General features: G+C 40.6%; 1 protein-coding gene across 12 annotated transcripts in view; it reads left to right on the top strand.

Annotated features, from left to right (window-relative positions):
• Positions 1 to 25,896, top strand: part of PPFIBP1 (PPFIA binding protein 1) — a 178,663-nt gene that overhangs the window by 55,478 nt on the left and 97,289 nt on the right. For all 12 annotated transcript variants that reach the window (XM_084877212.1, XM_084877209.1, XM_084877210.1 and 9 more), the window contains exon 2: positions 1,038 to 1,128. The gene's annotated coding sequence lies outside the window, so the exon portion shown is untranslated. The remainder of the gene's footprint in view (positions 1 to 1,037; positions 1,129 to 25,896) is intronic.

Genomic DNA, 25,896 nt, shown 5'->3' with positions numbered 1-25,896 from the left:
CCCCACTGGTGCTTGAAATGCCATTGTCAGTAATGCATTTTATTTTAGTGTCAATCACCTGCCTTCTGAAGATTTTTTTTTTTTATTTAATGAAAATGTCCCAGGAAGGATACCCATCAAGTTATCAAGTTGTTGGAACTTTGGTGCCGATCCTATTTTCCCTACTTAATGAAACATCTGGAGTCACTGACTCCTCAAAGGCTCAGATAAAAGAAGGAAGTTGCTTCACTCCTACCCCACAATCTTGTCTGGGACTGGCCCCAACTATACATTCATTTGAGATCACATGTGAGGTTGTGTTTCTAGTATTTAACTTGGAGCTCCTTTGCTTTCTCATGTAGATGGAGGGAATCCTGAGGTGTCCGAAGAGTGAGCACCTCAAAAGGAGCTTACATCTCCTAAATATTCCTTTATTACCTTTACTATATTTTATAACTATAATGGTGTGAATTTACATCTCCATAGAAATACTTACTAATGGGAATTTTTCCCCCCCTAAGTAGATATTATTTAAAAGGGAATCCATCAGAAACACAAGTCTAAAACACAGTGTGTATGTTTCTACAATATTGTCCACATATTATTCTTGTTGAACAAGAAAATAATAAATCTCTTCATTTTTAACATCGTAAAGAGATATTGGAAAACTGTGGTTTCTTTGTTTATTCGACAAACATTCATAGAGGACCTAACATGTGTCAGGCACTTTGGACTGTAAAATTTAATGCTGATGGTTTCAGCAGAAACTCCGGCTTCAAGGAATATTTGAGGTTGTCCAATAACAGGAAGTAAGGAAGAAGAGAGGGAGGTGGTGCCAGATGGGGAGAAGGAAGGAAGAGGAGGGCATGGGGAAGAGAAAACAGTAGAAGGAAAAAGGGAAGGATAATCAGTTAAATCTCTTGGTCCTTAACACATTTTTTTAAACACATGTGTTATCTTCTTTGCTTACACAACAACTTACACATCTATGGATTTTTTTTTTCTGGTATGCAATCATTTGAAATTAGTGTTAATTTTTCTTTTTCATATCTTTTCAGTATTGAAGAACTTTATGGATAGGTTTGCTGATAAGTACAGCAAGATTTGAAGAGCTGAAGAAGAAATCAGTGCTAAATCTTACTTTTTAATGTAAGTAAACGCGCTTATCATCATTGTTTGTTTTGCACATCTCTAAAGCCTGGACACTCGGTGTGTAATTTTTTCCCCACTAGTAAAGTTACTTGACTATGTCCGTCTACTCATTATACCTATGATAATTTATGACCCACCCATTTAAATTCTTTTAATTCTAAAAGTAATATGCCTGACATAGATGGCTGTAGAATTTAGGCCTGTTGTGACTGTTACTGAGAAGGAAAAGACAGACCTGGTAACATAGAAAGCACCGCCTTCTCTTCAGATCCTTTGCGTTCTTTATCTCAGACCATTATAGTGCCCCATCCATCTAAGTCAGTGAGAATTGGTCAACCCATTAAGGACCCTAGAGGCTTAGAAAAGTGAAGTGTTTTCATTTAGGCTTACTTACTCCTTCCCTCCCTGTTTCTCTTACTCAGTAATAACAATGACAATTCTTTATTGATGTTGTACTAAGTAACAAGCACTGGACTAATTCAGCTCAATTTTCATTCAATGACTACTTTTTCTGAGTTCTTGCACAAACCAGGTTCTGCTTGGACACTATTGCCTTATATTGTCCTCCTGCCAACCTTGCAAAGTACGAGTTAATATTTTATTTTATTTTATTTTATTTTAATATATTTTATTGATTTTTTTACAGAGAGGAAGGGATAGAGAGTTAGAAACATCGATGAGAGAGAATCATCTATCAGCGGCCTCTTGCACATCCTCTATTGGGGATGTGCCCACAACCAAGATACATGCCCTTGACCGGAATCAAATCTGGGGACCTTTCAGTCCGCAGACCGACGCTCTACCCACTGAGCCAAACCGGTTTCGGCAGGAGTTAATATTTTAGTGCTCTAGATGAGGAAATTGAGATTCAGAGAGTGGTAAGAAGCGTGCAGATGGTCACACAGCTAGTAAGTGGCAGAGCCTGGGGTGTGAGCACAGAGTTGTCTAACTTTCCGATTCACCACATCCTAAATAGTGTTTAAAGCTTTTTATGGCACATCTGTCGGTAGGAGACTGGAAATGTCTGGGTTGTAGTCTTACTATGAATGTGATCCTAATCCTTCTGTGGCTGTAGTCACAACAAGGACTGAGTTGGAGAAACATCCTTCCACCTTTGAGAGGTAGCTTTGGTACCTAGATGGGGAGTTAAGAGACCTAATGTTCAATCCCAGCCTTTCCTTGGATTTCCTGTGTCCTTGAGACATTTAATTGGCATGGGAAACAATTACTTTTATGCCAACCATGGAGAGCGGACCAAGATGTTCCCCAGGTTCGTTTTCAATCAGCTTTTTATCGACGTATTTTATATGTAGAGGAAAGAGCATAGACCATAAGTGGATGGCTACCTGGGGTAATTATGACACAGTGGACACACCTGGATAACGGCACCCCAGCACCCTCTTTCCTAATGCTCCCAGGAATAATCTACTTCCTGATTTCGAATGCCATTCATTAAATAGTTTGCCTGTTTTTAAAGTTTATGTAAATAGCATCATACAGTATATCTTCCTTTGCGTCTGGCTCAATTTCCTTACTATGTTTGTGGAATTCATCTATGATATTACATATAGTGTACATTTTTTCATTTTCCTTGCTATTATGGTACTCAGTTATCCATCTCTTTTACATTTGGTGGATATTTAGGTAGTTTTCCAATTTGGATGTATTACAAATAGTGCTCCATTGGATATTTTTGTGAATATATTTTTATGATGATTGTGTTTTATGTGTTTAGGGACCACTCAGTCATTTAGATTTTGCGTCTCTGTGGAGTGGTGCTGAAGTAGACACCTGTGAAAGCAGCAGGTTGATTTTAGGTGGCTAGATGATTTGTCTGTTTCAATGGGATGTTCTAAGCAGGCTAGTTGGGAAGAGAGGAAGATGTTTCTTGGGTCATATTGGGCATTTGGCCAAGTGGAAGCCCTCTCTGCTACGTATGTGGTGTGATAAAGCTTGCTCTCTATCACCGAAGAGCTTTGGTTGGGTACAAGAAGGGATTGCAGAGAGGAAGAGAAAATAGACCCAGAAGAAGGAGGTGTTTGGGCTCCCCTAGAAATTAGAAGGATATTTCACCAGTCAGAGCAAGAGCCTGGAAAGGTGACAACCAGAGGAGGAATCAGCATGTGAGGCCTGAAGAGCCTACGAAGAGGAACAGAGAAATAAAAATGGATCTGAGCAGGCAGCCTGGATCTCAGAAGGGGCTCTCAACGCATTTTCTGAACAAACTTACTAAGTTTAACTTTTGTTTCAAGGGAGCTTTGAAAAATCAATAAAGTATAGATCCTGAAGCCAAAAATGAGCTTAATCAATGAAATCACTAAATTAGGGGAGAATGTATTTTTTTTTTTTAAACAAATACAGGATGTGAGCTTGTGGGTTTTGTGGTGAGATTGTTTTGTGTTCAGATCATCGCTCCACTGCCACCTTTGCTCATGATCCCTTTCGGTCAGCCTCCTCGTCTGTAAAATGAGGATCTAATATGCCCACCTCATAGGTTTGCTGTGACAGTTTACTGCAGTGGTGTTTGGGTGCATTGCACTAGCACTAAAAATGGCCATTGTTCTTAATATATTTTGACTCTGTATCTGATCCTTTTCAGGAGTTTTCAGATCACTTCTTAAAAATAGGAGGTAAGTGTTGCTTTCTTTTTTAAATATGGTGAACACTAGCAGAAATATTTTCCTGCTTGCCTCACCTTAAGCTGAAACTCAGAGCAAAGATAAAGAAAAGAATTGTCCATGTTTCCTGCCATGCCCCTCCCCAGCGTGAGTGAGTGAAGACACTCTTGGTTTTGGGAACTGCTTTGCGTGGTTAGTTGAAGAAGAGACCAGTGAAGATGTGGTTTCTGGGAAAATCGGGTCATTTTGCACAGAAGAAATGAGACTCTTGCCAGGCATTTTGCAAACAAGTGTCCTTATTTTCCAAGGGCCTTTGGGGAGAGGCTATGTGGGTGATCCGCTGTAGGCTACAGCCATCATAGGGTGTCCATTCCAACTGCCTGTGGTCAGGGACATCTTTCCACTTGTTGGCAAGTTCCGAGTTAGCTCGAGGGGCATAGGGTGTAGCTTAAGCTTGATTCTGCTATCGATGGGATTATAATCTATCAAATGAATAATCTTGTGTTCTGAAAAGGAAACTGTGATAGTGACTTGAGTCAAGAAGAACATTTGACCCAAGACTCTGAAATTCTAGCCAAAACCGGTTTGGCTCAATGGATAGAGCGTCGGCCTGTGGACTGAAAGGTCCCAGGTTTGATTCCGGTCAAGGGCACGTACCTTGGTTGCGGGCACATCCCCAGTAGGGAGTGTACATGAGGCAGCTGATCAGTGATTCTCTCTCATCGATGTTTCTAACTCTCTATCCCTCTCTCTTCCTCTCTGTAAAAAATCAGTAAAATATATATATATATTTTTTAAAAAAGACCCTGAAATTCTAGTTCTGATTTCTCCATTACTAGCTGTGGACCTTCAGGTATAGCATTCACCCCAGACTCCAGTTTCCTCATATGTAAAACCAGGAAGTTAGTTTAGATTGGGACTCTGAGGCAGAGGAGGATTCTGCGAACCCTGTAAATGGAATACATACTAAGTTTTGCATGTGTTTGTGTTCTTCTAAATGCTAGATTCTTTTTCAGGTTTTGTCTCAAGTTAAAGCTTCTTGTGACAGCAGATTTTGGTATTTATGATAATGGGGGAAGGAATGGTTTATTTATTTATTTAAGTATTTTTAATGATTTTCAGAGAGAGAGGAAGGGAAAGGCAGAAACATCAATGAGAGAAGCATCTATTGGCGGCCTCCTGCAGGCCCCCTATTGGGGATCCAGCCAGAAACCCAGCATGTGCCCTGACCAGCATGGAATGACACTCAACCAACTGAGCCACACCTGCGAGGGCTCAAATATTCTTTATTCTAGGCAATTCATACTAAAAATTCTGAAAAAAACTTGGGGGAAACAATCTTACTTGGACTTGTGTGTCACTTAGGTGGTTTCATTGGTTCATTATAACTTGAGACAATGCATAAGTGAATTTCTTTTCATCATGACACTTCCATTTTTTCTCCTTTAGTAATCTCTCCAACCAAATATCTAAGATCATCTTTATTATTGAATGGAGATGTAGTTTTGCTTTTAGAGCCATTCCTTCAAGCATACATTTCTTTTGTGCATGAGGGTGTGGATGGGGTTTGAGAGCTGCTGAAGCTAGAAGTCTTTTCTTTTTTTTTTTTTTTAAATTTTATTTGCTTCAAACTATTAAAGGATTGATATTAGAGAGACAGACAGATATCCATGTGAAAGAGAAACCTAATCAGCTGCTTTCCTCATGAACCCCAAACTGAGATTGAACCTGAAACCCAGGTATGTGTCTCGACTGGGAATGGACCACCTTTTGGTGTACGGGATGACGCTCCAGCCAACGAAGCCGCCCCCCCCTCCCCCCCCCCAAAAAAAAAAAATCCTGGGTGAAGGTGGCCGTCTTTATTCTCGGTTGCTTTGGTCTCTCCTCGCCCCTTTGAAAATTGGCAGTCAGTGAGTTTGATTTTTTTCTTCTGAATACAGACATGCCAGCATACAACTACAAACAGAAAGGAAATGTTTGCACGTTTAGCAAAATGTGTGGGGAGGTGTTTGTGTCGTGGGTGTGAGCACACCCTAGCTCTGTAATTGAATCAGTGGAGTGTTTTTCTTTCAAAATGCATTCATACATTTAATTGGGAGGCCTTCGCATCTCTGATGGCACTTAGTTACGTAGTCTCAGCAGTTTTTTCGGAAGGAGGGAGAAGGTTCAAGGGAATGTTGACTCTTGGTGGATCTGTGCTTTAATATTATGGTATTCTTGGGAAACCAGGGTTCTAGCACCAGAATATCAATTAGTCAAGGCTCTGCATTACTTCAGGAATGAAGAAGTGGAAGAAGGGATTTCAATAGCTCTTAAATCTTCATGTAGCAGCAGCTCGAGGCATTTGGATCAGGGGTTCCCAGGATGTGTTCCTTGGATTCCATAATGCTGTCCTCTCCTCAAACCACAGCCTAGAGCTGGTTTAGCCAAGAGGAGACTTCAATTAAGGATGTGGTGCTTTGCTGGAACCGGTTTGGCTCAGTGGATAGAGCGTAGGCCTGCGGACTGAAAGGTCCCAGGTTCAATTCCGGTCAAGGGCATGTACCTTGGTTGCAGGCACATCCCCAGTAGGGGGTGTGCAAGAGGCAGCTGATAGATGATTCTCTCTCATCGTTGTTTCTAACTCTTTCTATCCCTCTCTCTTCCTCTCTGTAAAAAATCAATAAAATATATTTTTTTAAAAAGTGTGTGTGTGTGGTGGTTTACAGCCATTGTAGCAGGATTCATTTAGTCTTTAGGGGGGAAAAAACCCCCACATTATATTGTATATATATGCTATCTCTTTAGAAAATGTGGTAGCTTTCAGAGCTTGAAATAGCCTTGACAGTTTCCTGTGACTATTATCTTGAACTGAGAGGTCTTCCCTCGCCAATGGCTGACTCCTAAGCACAGTCCGATAATTGCATTTGTCTTCTGTGTTTCAATTTGTATTCCAAAGCACAAGTTGTCATCTTGTGATCAGCTTTTCTTATTTGTATGTTCGCTTTCACTTTACTCCTTTACCCTCATGGTAGTAATTATGCGCCTGGCTTCAGCTGCCTGGGCCATTTGACGTTGTGATATTAAGAGATTTTACAGGAAAAGGTCATCAGCTGTCTTTCTGGGCTATTCTGGGCATTTTGTACTGGATTTATTTTGGATCTAGCTTTTCTTGCCTTTGATGAGCTGTCCCTGCTCCTTGCCGTGGCCTCTCATCGTGCTTGGAAGGTTTTCAGTAGTAATCGGATGACTGCTTTGTGCAACAAATAAACAGTCTCAGCTTGGGAAGGCGTCGAGAAGACGGATGGAGCGCTCCATGACTGCTTCTGGTTCTAGTGCGTGGAATTCCTGAGTCAGGAAGCCGGCTTCCAACACACTGCCGCCCGAAGGTGCTTCCTGCAGGAGGAGGCTAGCTTTCCCACAGGGCAGCATGCTTCTGGAGGCATTCTCAAAAGCCTTGGGTGATTGGTGGGATTAAATGGTCTTGCTTAGACATTTTTAGAAATTAAAGAATGGATCATTTGCTGAGAAAGGTTGACTTTTTGGCGTCACAGTCTAAATTGGTCAGGCCTGTACCCAGCTTGGGCTTCGTGTGTTGTTGGGGGAGATAAAAACCAAATATCGAGCAGGAAATAAGTGGCCCTCAAGAAGCAGCAGGTGTGGCTCAGTTGGTGGGGCAGCATCCCAGGCACCGAAAGGTTGCTGGTTTGATTCCCAGTCAGGGCACATGCCAGGTTTCGGCCAGTAAGAGGCGTGCAGGAGGCAGCCAACCAATGATTCTCATCAGTGATGTTTCTCTTTATCTCCCTCTCCCTTCCCTTCTTGCTAAACAACAGCAACAACAAAAAAAGTAGCAGAACTTCGAGTATAAGACCTCTCTCAGGAGAAAACAGCAGCACATTTACATTGACCCACAGCACCCCCTGGCCTGGTGACTTCTCTTTCTTCCCCTAGGTCAGTGGTCGGCAAACTCATTAGTCAGCAGAGCCAACTATCAACAGTACAACAATTGAAATTTCTTTTGAGAGCCAAATTTTTTAAACTTAAACTTCTTCTAACACCACTTCTTCAAAACAGGCTCGTCCAGGCCGGGTATTTTGTGGAAGAGCCACACTCAAGGGGCCAAAGAGCCGCATGTGGCTTGCGAGCTGCAGTTTGCCGACCACAGCCCTAGTTAACCAGCAGCGCAGCAAGCACTTCTTGTGAAACTGTGTGAGCGATTATAGAGGGACAGAAAATACTAATTCTACTGGAGTGTTATAGGATCCAGAAAGTGACTTCTGTTTCCGGCAAAGCTGAAAAACGTCAGTGTGTTATGGCTGATTCTTTGCGCTCTTTACCTAATACCTGAAATAAAACAGTCGATTCTCGCTATCATTTCTATACTGAGTCCTTGCTTGTAGGGGATGTATAGGCTTAGGTTCCTGTGAGCCGCTGCCATGACATTTTCTCAACTGATCAATATGTAACCTTGTTTCTGTTTAAAGGGACCTTACTTAATATTATTCATTCATTAACACTGAGCTCATGACGCTGTGATTCATGCCTTAGCAAGGTTTATCTAACACAGGCATTTTCTCCGCAAGGTGCCATCACAGTTTTCTTGCACTTAGGAACACGAGGCAGCACTTCAGCCGTATGCCTGGGGCCACTTTAAACTTGGAAATCACCAACGAAAAATACAAAAAGTGGAAAAACAAGGACACTTGTTTGTAGTATGAAAACTGAGCTGCAACAAGAAGGTAGAGCATCACCTCAGCTGGGACTGTGCTCACGGGCAACTCAAATGCTTGGCTGCCCTGTGATGTCCATGATTGCCACGGAAGCACCACTAGCATTGATTTCGAGGTTATGAGTAGATTTCATTAGTGGGCATATTCACATATGTCTACTGTATCATATGAAATAATCCTGATTGTTGTGGCAGGAGCCAGCTCCACAGTTTATGTAGCAAACTAATCATTTAAGGTAAAAAATGAGTTACAAGCTGGTATGGTGACTGATATCCAGACACTATTTTAAACAGCCTCATGTAAGGTGAAGGCTGTCAAGGACAACTTGCCCAGTTATTAAATCCTGTTGTTGAACTGGTGACAGTTAACCCTCTGCCAGGCTTTGAACATCTAGAGAATAGGCACAATGTCCTGTGTATCTCCATGTCCTTGGCATGAAGGGTAATAATGGCCAGCACATAGTGGGACCTCAGTGAGTGAATGAACACTGAATGAATGAATGAGTGAGTGAGCGAATGAACGAATGAAAGAGCAAAGAGAAACCTGCTTGTGATGCCTTACCGTCCACGTTAGGACACCTTAGGAGTCTGGTGCTTCTTTTCAGCTTAGATAATTTCCCATCCACTTTTCAAGTCAGTGGTTACCAATTGTCAGAAACAGTAGTGCCTTAGAGCTGGTGTAGCATGAAGTGTATCAGAGCTGGGCCTGAGAAAGGAACAGGCGTACCACCAACCATACTGAGAAAACTACTTAAGGGCTAGAACAAGAATTTGACTCTTCTGTCATGCCATGGAGCCTGGTTTGAAATTTTTTCTCTGGTGTTTCTGCTACCAGCTTCTCTCCACTTTAGTCCCCACACTCCTACGCTGCTGTTACTAGAAACGTCAGTCTAGAATACAGATTTGATCATCTCCACCTCTTGCTTCAAACACTGCACTCGTCCCATCAGATACAATCAAAACACCGCAGTGATCTGGTTCCAACCCTACACTTCAGACTGCGGTCTCTTACCATGGCACTGAAGTACACTCTCTGCTCAAGCGGAACTGGACTTTCCACTGTCTCCCAAGCATGCCTCTTAGGACTCTGGTTTTCCCGCAGGCTGTTCCCTGGGCCTGTGATATCTGCTCCTTCTCCCAGGTCATTCTCAGCTCTAGTTCAGATTATAGCTTCTATGCTGTCTGGTGAGATGCACATCTTGCCCACAGGTATGCGCTGTTCAAAGGAGGCTCTATTATTCTCATCTTTGTGCACAGTCTTTGGCATGTTAATATTCCGTAAATGTATTTAAACAAGTGAATGTATCTACACATTACCTGGAAGACTTGGAAATGTGAAGGCATTAATAAAAAAAAACTTTTAAATAAAAAAGAGGTTAGAATATCAGTTTCTTTGTTCAGACAAGTAGAAAGATGTGGCTGTGCTTGTGTTCATTAGCTTTGCCTGCTATACAAAACAGCTTTTCCACTCAGGAAACACCTATACTATGCCATGCTCCCTGGCCCCTGATATCAACATCCAGGGACTAGATTTAATTAAAGGAGAAGCTAGTTAAGTTTTATGTGAGAGGAAATGACATTCAATTTCAGATATTATCTGTTTAATTATTTCCTGCAGATTAACCATTTGTTTCACCAAATGTTTATCGTGGAGTTTCTGTGTACAGGGAACGGGGCCAAGAGCTTTGGAGCATGCAAAGATAAGCGGAACACAGGGGCTTTTGTCTAATGAGAGAGAAAGATATGGAAACACTTTTCTTTAAAACAGGATAAAATATGCACTTACTACAGGCAGTGCTGTGGTAGCATAAAGGAAGGGGTGGCTATTTCCAGCCTGCTCAGTTCCATAGAAGAGCTTGAATTTATCCTGTGCTAGAAGGGTCATTTGGGGGTAGTTTAGTAGGTAGCAGGGCAAAAGGAAGGAGTAACATTAGGGCAGTTCCAAGGGGAGAGAACCATATAAGCAAAGGCACTGAGGCTGGAAGAAAGTACAGAGAGCAACAATAGGAGACAAGTACTGCAAGGAGTGTCAGAGTCGAGAGGGAGCATCTATATATATAAAACCCTAATATGCAAATAGACCGAACAGTGGAACAACAGAACAATCTAATAACTGGTCGCTATGATGTGCGCTGACCACCAGGGGGACATGTGTAATATGGCGGGCATTGGCCACAGTGGGATGATGGAGCCAGACCAAGGCAGTGCACTGGTCACTGTCATCTGGGCGAGCCTCTGGTGGTCACTGAAAATTCTTTACTCCTGTGCTCCATGGTCCTACTAGGTGTTTGCACCTGCTGCTTGCACACATGCCTGCTGCCAGTGCCAGAGCCACTGCTCAACTCGCTTCAGGTGCCTGGCGCCAGCCCTGATCACTCAGCACTGTCAGCGGGTGTGAGTGGCAGCAACCGGTCCTGATTGCCCCTAAGGACTTATCCATTTCTCCCTACTCCTGAGGGGCAATCAGGGCAGCAGCCCATGGCTCACACCCACTGATGGCACTGGCCCCCGCTCACACCCACTGCTGGTGCTGCTTCAATCACTCTGTGCCATCAATGGGCAGGTGTCACCAGCGCATGGGAGCAGATGTAGGGACCAGGGGCCGTGGTGGAGGGGCCAGCCAGAGGAGTGGAGAATGGACTGAAATTCACCCCTGTGCCCACTGCAGCCCACAGTTCCTTTCAAGGTGCATGAATTTGCGCACTGGGTCCTTGTTAAAATAAGACTGGAAAAGTATCTCAGGATCCTATTATATTTAATGGCAATTTACTTGGACTTAATTCTGTAGTTATTAGGGATCATGACAGATTTTTAAAAAAAGTTTTTTTCTTGATTTTAAAGAGAGGGGAAGGGAAAGAGAGAGAGAAAATAGCATCAATGTATGGGAGAAATATTGACTGGCTTCCTTTTGCATGTCCTACACTGGGGATCAAGCTTGCAACCCAGGCCTATGCCCTGATAGGAATCGAACCTGCAATCTTTCGGTGCATGGGATGATGTTCAACCAATGAGTCATATCAGCCAGAGCCGTGGCAGGTTTTTAAAACAAAGGAAGTACATGACAGCAACTAGCATCAGCTAAAATTTGTAAGCATTTACAACATGCCAAGCACTTTTACTAAATCTTCACAACACTTTAAAACTATCCGTATAACATTTTATAGATATAATGGAAAATCCAGAGGGGTTGAGTAACTTGCCAAGGATCCACAGCAAATCAGCGAGGACCTGGGATTTGAAGCCAGGAAGTCTTCTATACGAATTTGGGTTTTGAACCTAGGATTGATTAGAGGATCCAGAAAGACTCTGGACTTTTTGAATTGTTTGTAAAGTGTTTAGTATATATGAATGTGTGCATTTGTTTAAGAAAAAAAATCTATGGCTTTAATCACATAAGGGGTATGCAACAAAAAGGTTCAGATTATAGCATCACTCTCTTTTGCTCTCAAGAATCCTCCAGTACATTCAGTGCATAGACTTGATGCTTATGCTGCTTCTCAGGGTGGAAGAAGCAGAACAATCTGGCACTGCTTAAAATAAAAGGAAGTGTCAAAATAACTTGCAGGAATTGGTATTATAAGTAGCAAGCTGTTCCTGATTGTGAGAATCAGAGAAAATATCCAAGAAGTTCTATTGAAGGTAAACACGAGCTATCTAGGTCTTGAAACTTGTAATTATTTAAGGGTAGAGAGCTAGCCTCCCACTGGGCAAAAATTATTCTTTTACATTTCAACAAAAGCTAAATAATCTCCTGAAATCTGAAATGTTTTTGAAAAATGCCCAGACACTCACCTGGCTTTCAATGGGACCAAGTTGTCTTTTTATGGTTAGAGGGACTTACGGGATGAATATGTTTCAGTCCATGAGACTGAAAATTCATTGCAGCCAGTGGTGAATCCAAAGGCAGGTGCCAGAATAAGTGAATGAATGTAGATTAAAGAATTGTTCAGCAAATATCACTGGAGAAATCAAATTAATACCTAAGACTTTTTTAGTTAAAAATTTCGTGCTTTAAATATGTTCATTTTTTGAATATATTTCTGCCACACAAACAAAGCAAATCTAATTCTTTAATAGTAGGGATCTGGATTTTCTACTTAATGGAGTTTTCCTTAATATTTTTCTCATCTTTGCTTTCTCACTTTTGCTCTATTTTATTTTATTTTATTTTTTTAAATATATTTTATTGATTTTTTACAGAGAGGAAGGGAGAGGGATAGAGAGTTAGAAACATTGATGAGAGAGAAACACCGATCAGCTGCCTCCTACACAGTCCCCACTGGGGATGTGCCCCAAACCAAGATACATGCCCTTGAATGAAATTGAACCTAGCACCCTTCAGTCCACAGGCCAAATCTCTATCCACTGAGCCAAACCGGTTAGGGCTTTCTCTATTTTACATTTTTTGATGGACCATTTGAAAGTATCTCATATACAATCCATATTCAGATGTTTCCAACTACAAAATACATTTTATCATTGTTCTAAAGATTTGATCAAGGATTCAATGAACGATGATTTATAGCCATTGATTGCCATGTCTCTCTCATCTCCTTTATGAACCGTCTTATCTCCCTGCCTCTTTTTGTTCTTTTCTTATTTGGTATTTCACGACATTAACATGTTTGAAAAGTCTGAGACAGTTGCCTGGAAGCGTGCCTTTCACCCTGGGTTCATCTGACTTGGATTCCTAATGATTACATTCCGGGTAAACATTGCTAGCAAGAACACAGTGCTTCTCCTCAGAAGGTACATGATATGAGGTTAGGCAGGCTAATTTTATTTATTTGTTTTTTAGTCTTAAAAAATTCTTTGTTTAAAGTATTATATATGTAATTATCTCCTTTCCCCCCCATTGACCCTTCTCTGGTCACTCTTCCCCCCCCAGCACATGCCCTCCCCCTCCCCTGTGTCTGTGTCCATTGATTATGCTTATATGCATACATACAAGTTCTTTGGTTAATCTCCTGCCACCCGCCCTTTGCCTTCTCTCTGAGGTTTTATGGTCTGTTCGATGCTTTTTATTTTTATTTTAGGCAGGATAATTTCAATTATTTGATGAAGTTGGTGTTGACTGGACCTCTCCATTGTAAAGTTACCTAATCTCCTTGATAACGAATAAACAACCTGTGGGGAAATTCTTGGAGACCATATGCATAGCTTGTTCCCCAACAGTCAGTCATTTGCCCAGTGGCTTTAGCACTCACTTTTGGTCCTTATGTGAATCAGTTATGTTGGTGGCTGCAACATGGTGCTCATTGAACTTTTGAAGTCACTTTACTGGGGGAAAAGTCTCCTTTTCATTCCCATCCCTGTTGGGGGGGGCGGGGGGGGAGGGAAATCTAGGCCTCAAATAGGTGGCAGAGAAATTGATAAAAATGAAACCTGAATACAACTATGCAAACATATGTTAAATTTAAAATGTGCAAAGTGTCTTCTCTTTGTGTACAGGAAATTTCTGAGAGAGAGAGAGAGAGAGAGAGAGAGAGAGAGAGAGAGAAGGGGGGGACATGAATGCTTAGTTTGGGGGTTTGCACTTAAAATAATAAATCTTTATTGATGCAGATGAGGAAAAACAAACTGCCATTCTTATTTCCTTCTACACTAAGGTAGTTCACTAAGAATGAAATGAATTTTCATTCAACAGTTACAATCTGAAAAGCTATTTGATGTTTGCCCTCTCATTTGAAAATGCCTCAAAAGTAGTTCTTTATGAGGTTTATTAGATTGAAATCAAGTAAGTATCAAAACCATGGGATTCTTTTGAAAGACGGGATAGTAAACAGAATTTTTTTTTAATGGGGGGATTTCTTGATGTAGGCTTATAATCCTTTTGGGAATTTATCCTAAGGCTTTCATATCTCCCCTGCTGCTGACTGGCTCACTCAGTGACTCAGTGTTATCTGATGAGGATGTTATTTCACTTTTGAAAGCAGTGTTGTTCTCTTTGTTGCAGTATTAGGAAAAGATTGACTTTAGGCAATGCAATATAAGTTCCATCCATCTCAAGATTAGAGAGTACCCTGCATGCAATATAAATTCTCCCACTTGCAATTCATAAAGAAGAGATGTTTTCTTAACTATTCATCCTACTTAAGCAAAACTGTTGTTTAAATTTTGGGGTAAGAACCTTACAAGAGCTTCTCTATGAATTAATTTACAATTTGCTTCATTTTTCTTTTCAGTGTTTTGTAAGAGGACATTGGACACTATTTAAAAAACACACACACATATTTTTATTGATTTTAGAGAAGAAGGGAGAGGGAGATAGAAATACCAATGATGATAGAGTCATTGCTTGGCTGTCTCCTGCATGCCCCCTTCCCCACCCCACTGGGGATTGAGCCACAAGCCTGGGTATGTGCCCTGACAAGGAATCAAACTGTGACCTCCTAGTTCATAGGTCAATGCACAACCTCTTGCCACACTGGCCGGGGAGGGACACTACTTTTTAAAAAAATATGTTTTTATTAATTTTTTTAGAGGAAGGGAAAGGGAGAGAGATATAGAAACTTTGATGAGTAATAACATCAGTTGTTTCCTCCTGCACACCCCTCAGCAGGGATTGAGCCTGTAACCTGGAATGGAACTGGTAATCTCTTGGTGCATGGGTTGATGCTTTCAACCAGAGCCACACCAGCTGGACTGGGCACTGTTTTTGTGATAGGTAGACCTGTACCTATGCACCCTCTTGAGCCATGAATTTTCATAGTGTATCCTTTAGGTCTGGAAAAGTGGTTTGCCTCTCTTTTGCTGGTATGGTAGGATCACACACATTTTTTTGTGTGTCATTGTGGAATGTTGCTGAATAAGAAATTGGCTTGGTATGGGGTGGTCTATAAAATTTACATTAGCTTTTCCAATTCTATGTTTGGTGAGAGCTGAATACTCCGTTACCTTTACTTAAGTTCTCACGCTGTGTTTCTGGTTCATCTTATGGTTTTGCTATAGATTCTAGAATAGGAATATTTAAGGCAGTATCTTGCTAATTCAAGCAGTTGAACTTTATGGGTTGCAAGGTTGAGCAGTTCACTTAAAGGAATGATTTTAGCTTTGAGGCTTGAGACAATGAATCCCACACTTAATGGTTAATTACTAGGTTAGCATGTGCCTGGCAAGTACAATAGTTCTACAAGCAGCTTGAAGTTACACCAAAGATAGTGTCTTTCTGTGGCTACTTCCTAGGCTCTTGATGTGTAGAGGGCCTCCTCCAGCCCCAGCCCTGGCCCCAGCCTCATGTATGTGACACAAAGCAGTGGACCATTGGTCACAGTTGGCATGCAGCTATAGCTTCATAGCATATTTGACACCGTAATGACTGAGGAGGTACTGAAATATTTCCTGTTTATAAACACTTTGACTTGCTTTCTGAGAGGTAGCATGCCAACTCGAAAGTATATTTAGAATTCTGATTCTTTGCAAAGAATATTTAATGTAAAAACTTGTAGAGTACATTGCTTGACTCACAGAGGTACCCTCCAACTTGTCAAGCAGGTTTATGGAACACTGAAAAATGAACAGAGCTTACTTGTTTAGTGTGGGCAATCTTTTAAAACCAGTTCATTTTAATTGAGTTTTTCTTAGAGCTTTACTTAAAATGATAATGGAACTCTGGTTATATATGCTGTGATGGTAGATGTCCATCTATCTTTAGGCATATTGTGGTCTCTAAAGAAACCTTAAGGCTCCGTGTGTATTTGTTGAATTAAATTTTCAAGTTAATTGCTAAAATGCTCTAGTCTTAGGATTCTCAGTCTGTAGTTCCCACCTCACTTGAGCTTTCACAGGCTGTCATTTTCTCTTCTTCTTGCCTCCACCCTTCCCCCACCACAGCCTGGTCCCTGCTTTTAACACTGCTGGTCATATACTAGTAGAGGCAGAAAGACCCCTCTGTACCTGATACTGTGCTAGGTTCTTGTAGTAAAAAGCAAACTAAGACCTGGTGCTCAAGAGGTCAGAATCTAGACTAGGAGAATTAATCATGTAGAGAAATCTGAAAAGTACAAGCCATGGTGTGGGGGTGGCAGAGTGGGGACTGGGGGACAGTTTAAGGAAAGGCATGGTCAACTTTATCTAGAAGGATCAGTCTTGGCTTCATAGTAACCCTAGAATAGAGTCTTTAAGAACAGGTTCCCCTGGCAGTGGGGGACTTGGGAAGGTATTAGGGGAAATTCTCCAGGGAATGGAGAAAGTAGTCCCTATGTTTTGTGGATTGGCCCTAATGAGTAGCAAGAGTATCCTGTTGGGAAATTGGGGGAATGTAGATTTAAAAAAATATATATATATCTAGGAAAAGAAGAGACCAAGGCATTCTGAATGCTGCTAGACGTGGTATATATGCTGCAGTTTGGGAAGGAGGTGCATAGGTTGGACCTGGAAGGAAGTGAATGAACATCTTGGAACAAATATGGTAAAGGGACTCAAAGTCTTAGTGAAGTCAAAAAGCAAGTGAAGGTGGAAGAGCTAGTCAAATAGAAAAATGTTCTCATAGGGGTGGATAAAATGAGGAGTCTAGCTTTGAAGAAACTCAGAGTGTGACCAAGGAGCATATATTGCTAAGGAGGCCCTATTCTTTAATCTCTTTCCTCTCATGGGACTGTCCTTCCTTGGGGAATATCATCTCCACTGTCTCTCACATATAACCTGCCCAGATCACATTCCTTACTTCCACACCATTTTATCCAGTGGCTTAAACTGACCATATTTGTAACTCAAGGGAACTCTGATATATAAAACCTTTTAAATCAACCATCTCATGTTGAATTGATTATTCTTTAGTACCCAGTGTGTACCTCATAAGACTATTCTCATCTATACCTCATTATAGTCATGTGTTTACATGGCTTTATCTCTTAAATGATAAGCCATTTGAACCCATAGTTAGAATTTGTTTTTATTTTGTTTTGGGTAAGCCAGAAAAGTATGTCACTCCTGTGTGCTAAATATTTGTGGAATGGAGGAAGGAAAAAAGGAAGGAATTGGATAAGGAAATTGAAATTGAGAGACCGAAGGAATTTGGGACTAAAGAATTATACACTTTACTACGTGAACTCAAAAGATTATGCAGGAAGTAGCAAAAGCTGAAGAAGGAGAGTTTTGAGTAGCTGTGGGTGAATGAGGAGGATAGGATGGTAGTGGAATTAGGGAGGCGAGTTAAGAATAATAATGGGAAGAAGTCAGTGCAAGGAGGGGGAGTATGGAGAGATTATTCAAAAAAAGTGACCTTTAGAGGAAAGTTTAATGACATGAAGGAATTATCAGAGGGCACAGTGGAGAATGGTCTGGGAGAGGACTTGATTGAGTCAAGATCTGCCCAAACCCAAACCTTTGAATAAATACTGCTTCTGGTAGTTCCGGCGGAGCTTGAAGATGGCGACCGAACAGACGGACTTGTTCTGACCCCGGTCCCAAAACAGATAGAAGCAACATCTGAGTCGCTCAGGGAATGTTGATTAGCAGCTAAGGGGCAGCGGATCACTCTAGGAAGGTAAGGAAGTGTCCGCTGGACAATTTTTCCTGACCAAGCGGCCAGCACTCCCGACTTCTCCCGGAGCTCCGGGCTCAGCGCAAAGGCGGCGCCACCCTACCAGGAAGGGAGCAGCTTCTCTGAGGCCTGGAAAACCCACAGCCGAGGAGTCCATCGAGCACCTGTGGCGCCCCGATCGGAGCAAGCGGGTGGATTCAAGGAAGCTCTTCAACCACCCACAGAAAGGTCAGAGTTTGCGTGGCTAGGCTGAGAGTTCAGGCTGCGATAGCGCCATTGCTCCAGCGAGGCCCCGCCCCCAGAGCGGCCCTGAGCGCGCCACCAGGAGCGCCGCGAGGCCCGGCCCCAGTGCGGCCCAGAGCACCGCGGCCCGGAGCGCCGCGAGGCCCCGCCCCCAGAGCGGCCCTGAGCGCGCCACCAGGAGCGCTGTGAGGCCCCGGCCCCAGAGCGGCCCAGAGCACCGCGGCCCGGAGCGCCGCGAGGCCCCGCCCCCAGAGCGGCCGTGGCCCCGCCTATATTGTAGCCCGGGAGAGCTGCGAGGGCCCGCCCCCAGAGAGAAAGAGGGCCAGAGCAACCAAAGTCTGGGAGGTCAAACCAGTAACACTGACACCTAAGGGCTGAACTACAAACTGCCTTTTTTTTTTTTTTTTTTTTTTTTTTCTTTTTTTTTTTTCTTTTTTCTTTTTCTTTTTCTTTTAATTAATCAAAAATAAATAAATGGACACAAATAACTAAGATATAGCCTGCCTAAAATTAAGGACTACCTTACAAAACTGAGGTGCAGTGGAAAGCTGGGAACTGCAAGACTCTCTGATCCAAGAACCAGGCATACCAAATACAATAACAGAGGAAGTGATTGAACTCTACTGGACAATTTTATGCTAATTATACTATTCTTTATTTTATTTTCATTTTTTACATTTTTTATTTAATTTTCATTTTTTACATCTTTTACTTCAGAAACGATTTTTTTTCTTTTTTCCTTACTTGATTTTACCTTTTCAATTATTACATTTTTCAATCTCTATCTTCACTATTACTACTGCTATTTTGCAATTTTTTTTTCTTTTTCTTTTCCTCCCCAGTACCATTTTACTTCGTCTTTATTTTACATTGGGAGTAACCTTCATTCTATTTTAATCTCTACTATAGCATCATTCAACCCTATCTCAATTCGACCTTTACCCCATCACTCTCTTACTAAACTTTAACCTTTTAGTCTCCAGTTTATCCTATCCCTTTCCGGCTTTAGTTTTTCCTCTATTCTTTCTGTATACCCCCTGCTAAAGCTCTCACTATACTCATAGATCTAAGTTCCAACCCCTGATACAAGTGTATAAATATCACTCTCTGCACTATATTAACTAGTTAAAAAAAAAAAAAAAAAAAAAAAACACAAAAAAAAAACGGTTCTACTTTCTATCCTTTTCTCATTGTTTGAGTGAAGGTTGATTATTGTGAATATTGGTGCTTTTCAGTGAAATTGTTATGCTTATTCCAGTGTTGTTATTGTTGCTTTGTAATTTTTTTTAAATCCTCTGTTTTTGTTTGTTTCTTTGACTTCTGTATATCATAACCTTACTTAATAATAGTGGATATTGTATTGTAGTTTGTATTAATCTCCAAGTATTGTTACCGGCATTGGCTGGGCTCAGTGGTTGATCTATGGCAATTTTCTCCACATATATATAGTTTGTTTCCCATTTTTTTAGTTTGCTTCTTCTCTCTCTCTCTCTCTCTCTCTCTCTCTCTCTCTCTCTCTCTCTTTCTCTCTCTCTCTTCTTTTTCTCCCTGTTTTCTAACTTCATTTTGTCATTACTTTATTTCTTCTTTGACTTTTTTTTTTTTTTTAATTTTTCTTTATTTTATTTTTACCTTCCTTCCTTCCTTCTCTCCTATACCCTAATTTGCCTATCGCTAGGGGTTACCTTTATTAGAGGTTATTAATATTGTAAATACATTCCTGTTAAGTGCCTCTCGTGTTGTACATGGTAGTGTTGTATTTTGCACCTATAAATTAACGCAAGAGAAAGAACACCACATAACCAGACATCCTGAAAAGAGATACCATGGGAAGACAAAGAAACACCCCACAAATGAAAGAAAAGCAGGCATCACCAGAAAAGGAAGTAAACGAGCCAGAGGCAAGCAGCCTACCAGAGCAAGAGTTCAGAATAATGATTATTGGTTGGCTAAAAAGAATGGAAGAGAAATTTGACAATAACCAAGAAGAAATGAGGAAGAACCATCAGGAATTGAGGAAGAACCAAGAAGAAATGAAAAATGACATCGCTACCATGAAGAACTCAATAGAAAGCATCAAGAGTAGACTAGATGAAGCGGAAGACCGCATCAGTGAGCTAGAAGACAAGATGGAAAAAAATACCCAATTAGAGCAGCTTCTAGAAAAAAAGATTAAAAAGCAGGAGGAGAGCCTACGGGAGCTTTGGGACATTACAAAACAAAATAATATTCGAATAATAGGGGTTCCAGAAGGAAAGGAAACTGAGGTAGACGTGGAAAAAGTATTTCAAGAAATAATGACAGAAAACTTTCCTGAGATAGAGAAGAAAAAACCCACACAAATCCAAGATGCTCGCAGAGTCCCAAGCAAAATGAATCCCAGAAGACAGACGCCAAGGCACATTATAATTAAAGTGGCAAACAACAACGACAAAGTAAGAATCTTAAAAGCAGCCAGAGAGAGACAGAAAGTTACTTACAAAGGAACCCCCATCAGACTAGCAACTGATTTCTCAACAGAAACATATCAGGCCAGAAGGGAATGGGATGAAATATACAAAGTCATGCAAAGGAAGGGTTTGAATCCAAGAATACTGTACCCAGCAAGACTATCAATCAAAATTGAAGGGGAAATCAGGAGCTTCACAGACAAAAAAAGACTGAAGGAATTTATCTCCACCAAACCAGCAATGCAAGAAATGCTAAAGGGTCTACTGTAAAAATAAAGAAATAGGAATTGAAGAAGGAACATGGGTATAGAATAAAAATGCCATCAAATGAGTACCTATCAATAATAACCTTAAATGTAAATGGATTAAATGCTCCAATCAAAAGACATAGGGTGTCAGATTGGATAAGAAAACAAGACCCTTACATCTGTTGCCTACAAGAAACCCACCTCAGAAAAAAAGATGCACACAGACTGAGGGTGAAGGGATGGAAAAAAGTTTTCCAGGCAAATGGAAAGGAAAGAAAAGCTGGGGTAGCAATACTTATATCTGACAAATTAGATCTCAGAGTGAAGGACATAACAAGAGATAATGAAGGTCACTTCATAATACTAAAGGGTACAATCCAACAAGAAGAAATAACCCTGGTAAATATATATGCACCCAATACAGGAGCACCCAAATACATAAAAAAACTGCTGGAGGACATTAAGGGAGAGATTAATAGCAATACAATCATAGTAGGAGATTTTAATACCCCACTGTCACCCTTCGACAAATCATCTAAACAAAAAAGCAGCAAAGAAATATCAATCCTAAACGACTCACTAGACCAGATGGAATTAATCGACATCTTTAGAACATTCCACCCCAAAGCCACAGAATATACATTCTTCTCAAGTCCACATGGGACATTCTCAAAGATAGACCACATTTTGGGACATAGGCAGAGTCTATTCAAATTCAAGAAGATAGAAATCATATCAAGCATCTTCTCAGACCATAGTGGCATAAAACTGGAAATTAATTACAATAAAAATAATCCAAAGAAATCAAATACATGGAGACTAAACAACATGCTATTAAACAAGGACTGGGTTACCAGAGAAATCAAGGAAGAAATTAAAAACATCCTGGCAACAAATGACAATGAAAACACAACAATCCAAAATCTATGGGACACAGCAAAAGCAGTTTTGAGAGGGAAGTTCATATCCTTACAAGCCTATTGCAAAAAACTAGAAAAAATGGTAACAGATGAACTAACTCTACAACTCAAAGAGTTAGAAAAAAGAGCAACAAGAAAAGCCCAGTGTAAGCAGAAGGAAGGAAATAACAAAAATCAGAGCACAGATAAATGACATAGAGACCAAAGAAACAATACATAAGATCAACAAAACCAAGAGCTGGTTCTTCGAAAGGATAAACAAGATTGATGGACCTCTAGCCAGGCTAACCAAGAAACAAAGAGAGAGGACCCAAATAAACAAAATCAGAAATGAAAGAGGTGAAATAACAACAGACCCCACCGAAATACAACAGATTGTTACAAAATATTACGAACAACTCTATTCCAACAAACTAAACAACCTGGAGGAAATGGACATATTCCTAGAAAAATACAAACTGCCAAAACTCAATCAGGAAGAATCTAAAAATCTCAATAGACCAGTGACGTGGGAAGAAATTGAAACCGTCATCAAAAAGCTTCCAGCAAACAAAAGCCCAGGGCCAGATGGCTTCACAGGAGAGTTTTACCAAACATTCAAGGAAGAACTAAAACCTATCCTCCTCAGACTATTCCAAAAAATCCAAGAGGAAGGAACACTTCCGAACTCCTTCTATGAAGCCAACATCACCCTAATACCAAAACCAGATAAAGACAACTCAATGAAAGAAAATTACAGGCCAATATCCCTCATGAACATAGATGCCAAAATCCTCAACAAAATTCTAGCAAATCGACTCCAGAAGAACATCACAAAGATCATACACCATGACCAAGTAGGATTTATTCCAGGAATGCAAGGATGGTACAATATCCGCAAATCAATAAACGTGATACATCACATAAACAAATTGAAAGATAAAAATCATATAGTCATATCAATTGACGCAGAAAAAGCATTTGACAAAATCCAACACCCTTTCCTGTTAAAAACTCTTAAAAAAGTGGGAGTACAAGGATCATACCTCAACATAATAAAAGCTATATATGATAAACCCACAGCCAACATTATACTCAATGGGCAAAAACTAAAACCATTCCCTCTAAGAACAGGAACAAGACAGGGATGCCCACTCTCGCCACTCCTGTTTGACATAGTTCTGGAAGTACTAGCCATTGCAATTAGACAAGAGGAGGAAATAAAAGGCATCCAAATTGGAAAAGAAGAAGTAAAGTTATCCTTATTTGCAGATGACATGATATTGTACATAAAAAACCCAAAAGACTCCATTAAAAAACTAATTGACTTAATAAATGAATTTGGCAACGTAGCAGGATATAAAATTAATGCCAAGAAATCCATGGCATTTCTATACACCAATAGTGAAACTACAGAAACAGAGGCTAAAAAAGCAATTCCATTCACCATCGCACCAAAAAAATTAAGATACCTAGGAATAAATTTAACTAAAGAAATAAAGGACCTATTTGCGGAAAACTACACGACACTGAAAAAAGAGATAGAGGAAGATGTAAGGAGATGGAAGAACATACCATGTTCATGGATTGGTAGGATCAACATCATCAAAATGTCCATACTTCCTAAAGCAATCTATAGGTTCAATGCACTCCCCATTAAAATACCAACGACATATTTCACTGACCTAGAAAGAACTCTCCAAAAGTTCATTTGGAACAATAAAAGACCCCGAATAGCCACAGCGATTCTGAGAAAGAAGAGTAAAGTAGGAGGGATCTCAATACCAGACTTCAAACTATACTACAAAGCCACTGTTCTCAAAACAGCCTGGTACTGGCACAAGAACAGACAAATAGATCAATGGAATAGAATTGAGAACCCAGATATCAACCCAAATCACTATGCTCAATTAATATTTGACAAAGGAGGCACGAATATACAATGGAGTCAAGACAGTCTCTTCAATAAATGGTGTTGGGAAAATTGGAAAGACACATGCAAAAGAATGAAACTAGATCACCAACTTACACCATTCACAAGGATAAACTCAAAATGGATACAGGACTTAAACATCAGACGGGAAACCATAAAAATACTAGAAGCATCCACAGGTAGCAAAATCTCAGACGTATGCCAAAATAACTTCTTCACTGATACTGCCCCTAGGGCAATGGAAGCTAAAGAGAAAATAAACAAATGGGACTACTTCAAAATAAAAAGCTTTTTTACAGCAAAAGAAACCATCAATAAAACAACAAGAAAGCCCACGGTGTGGGAGATCATATTTGCAAATATTACCACTGATAAAGGTTTAATCTCCAACATTTACAGACAGCTTATACAACTAAATAAAAGGAAGATGAATGATCCAATTAAAAAATGGGCAATGGACCTAAACAGAATATTTTCAAAAGAAGACAGAAGGAAGGCCAAAAGGCACATGAAAACATGCTCAAAGTCACTAAGTATCCGAGAGGTGCAAATCAAAACAACAATGCGGTACCATCTCACACCTGTCAGAATGGCCAACATCAACAAATCAACAAACGACAAGTGTTGGCGAGGTTGCGGAGAAAAAGGAACTCTCGTGCACTGCTGGTGGGAATGCAGACTGGTGCAACCACTGTGGAGAACAGTGTGGAGTTTCCTCAAAAAACTGAAAATGGAACTCCCATTTGACCCAGTAATCCCACTTCTAGGAATATATCCCAAGAAACTAGAAACACCAATCAGAAAGGATATATGCACCCCTATGTTCATAGCAGCACAATCTACAATAGCCAGAATTTGGAAACAGCCTAGGTGCCCGTCAGCAGATGATTGGATCCAAAAACTATGGTACATCTACACAATGGAATACTATGCTGCCATAAAGAAGAAGGAATTCTCATCATTTGCAGCAACCTGGATGGAATTGGAGAGCATCATGCTGAGTGAAATAAGCCAATCAACGAAAGAGAAACACCACATGACCTCACACATCGGTGGATGATAAAGATCTTTATAAACTGATGAACCAAGAGACAGATATAGAGAAAGTAAAGCAACAGGCAGACTGTCAAATTACAGTGGGGAGGGTAGGGATATCAGGGGGAGATAATAGATCAACCGAAGGACTTGTATAAATGCATATAAGTACAACCAATGGACATAAAACTATGGGGAGGGAGGGGATGTGTGGGAGGGAGGGAGGGGGGCAATAAAAAAAAAAATCAAGAAAATATGCAAAAAATAAAAAAATAAAAAAAAAAAAAAAAAAAAAAAAATAAATACTGCTTCTGTGTGGGAAATATTACAATGATTATTGACTTTTAAATTCTTCCTATTGGATGTCTCTTGGATGAAGACATCTGGGGAGAATGAATAATAGCAACAACAACAATAAAGATATCTATGAATTGCTTATATTATCTCATTTATTCTAACAACAACCCTATGAGATATGTATTATCATCTTTTCCATTTCATGGATTAGGAAAGTGTGGTTTAGAGTGGTTAAGTAGCATTCCCCATCCTCACATTCCTCCTAAATGGACCATTTATTATTATAGCCAAGGTGACGCATGCTAGAACCAGTGAGGTCCCCTAGGAGCATCAGAAGGACTGTCTGAACTGAAACACTGCCAGTTGAAGCCCTTCCTGAGTGATCAAGTACCCACTGCCTCGTGCTTGAGCCCCAAAAGTTCAACCAAAACCATACTGCCAGGCTGGGAATCTGATGGAGCATACTGCTACCTTCTGAAAACAGAGATCTGGGGTAATGATAAAATAGGGTAAAAATACAACAAGAAAAAGAAAAACAAGGACACCTTCATGTTAGAAGAATGATACTGCTTAGGATTCCCAGAGAATATATTTCAGTCTTCTAGATAGGATATACAACTGTTAGCCTGAGTCAAGATGGTGAGCTGGAAGAAGAAGACATGGATTATAAGAATGAATATGTGTTTTGTTTATTGGTGATGGGGAGAGATGATTCATGGGGATTGTAGAATGGGGGCAATTAAAAAGTTTTAAAACTTGGTGATACAGGGTATTCTCCTTCAATGGGTTCTAGAGGTTCGATTTTGGTGCTTCTGTGACAGAGTCTTTTTCTTCGTGTCAGCTTATG

Source organism: Pipistrellus hanaki (genome assembly GCF_964339955.1).
Source record: "Pipistrellus hanaki genome assembly, chromosome: 3".
In the NCBI taxonomy this organism is placed as follows: domain Eukaryota; kingdom Metazoa; phylum Chordata; class Mammalia; order Chiroptera; family Vespertilionidae; genus Pipistrellus; species Pipistrellus hanaki.
The sequence above is the reverse complement of the archived record's forward strand: the minus strand, read 5'-3'. Positions and strand labels throughout refer to the sequence as shown.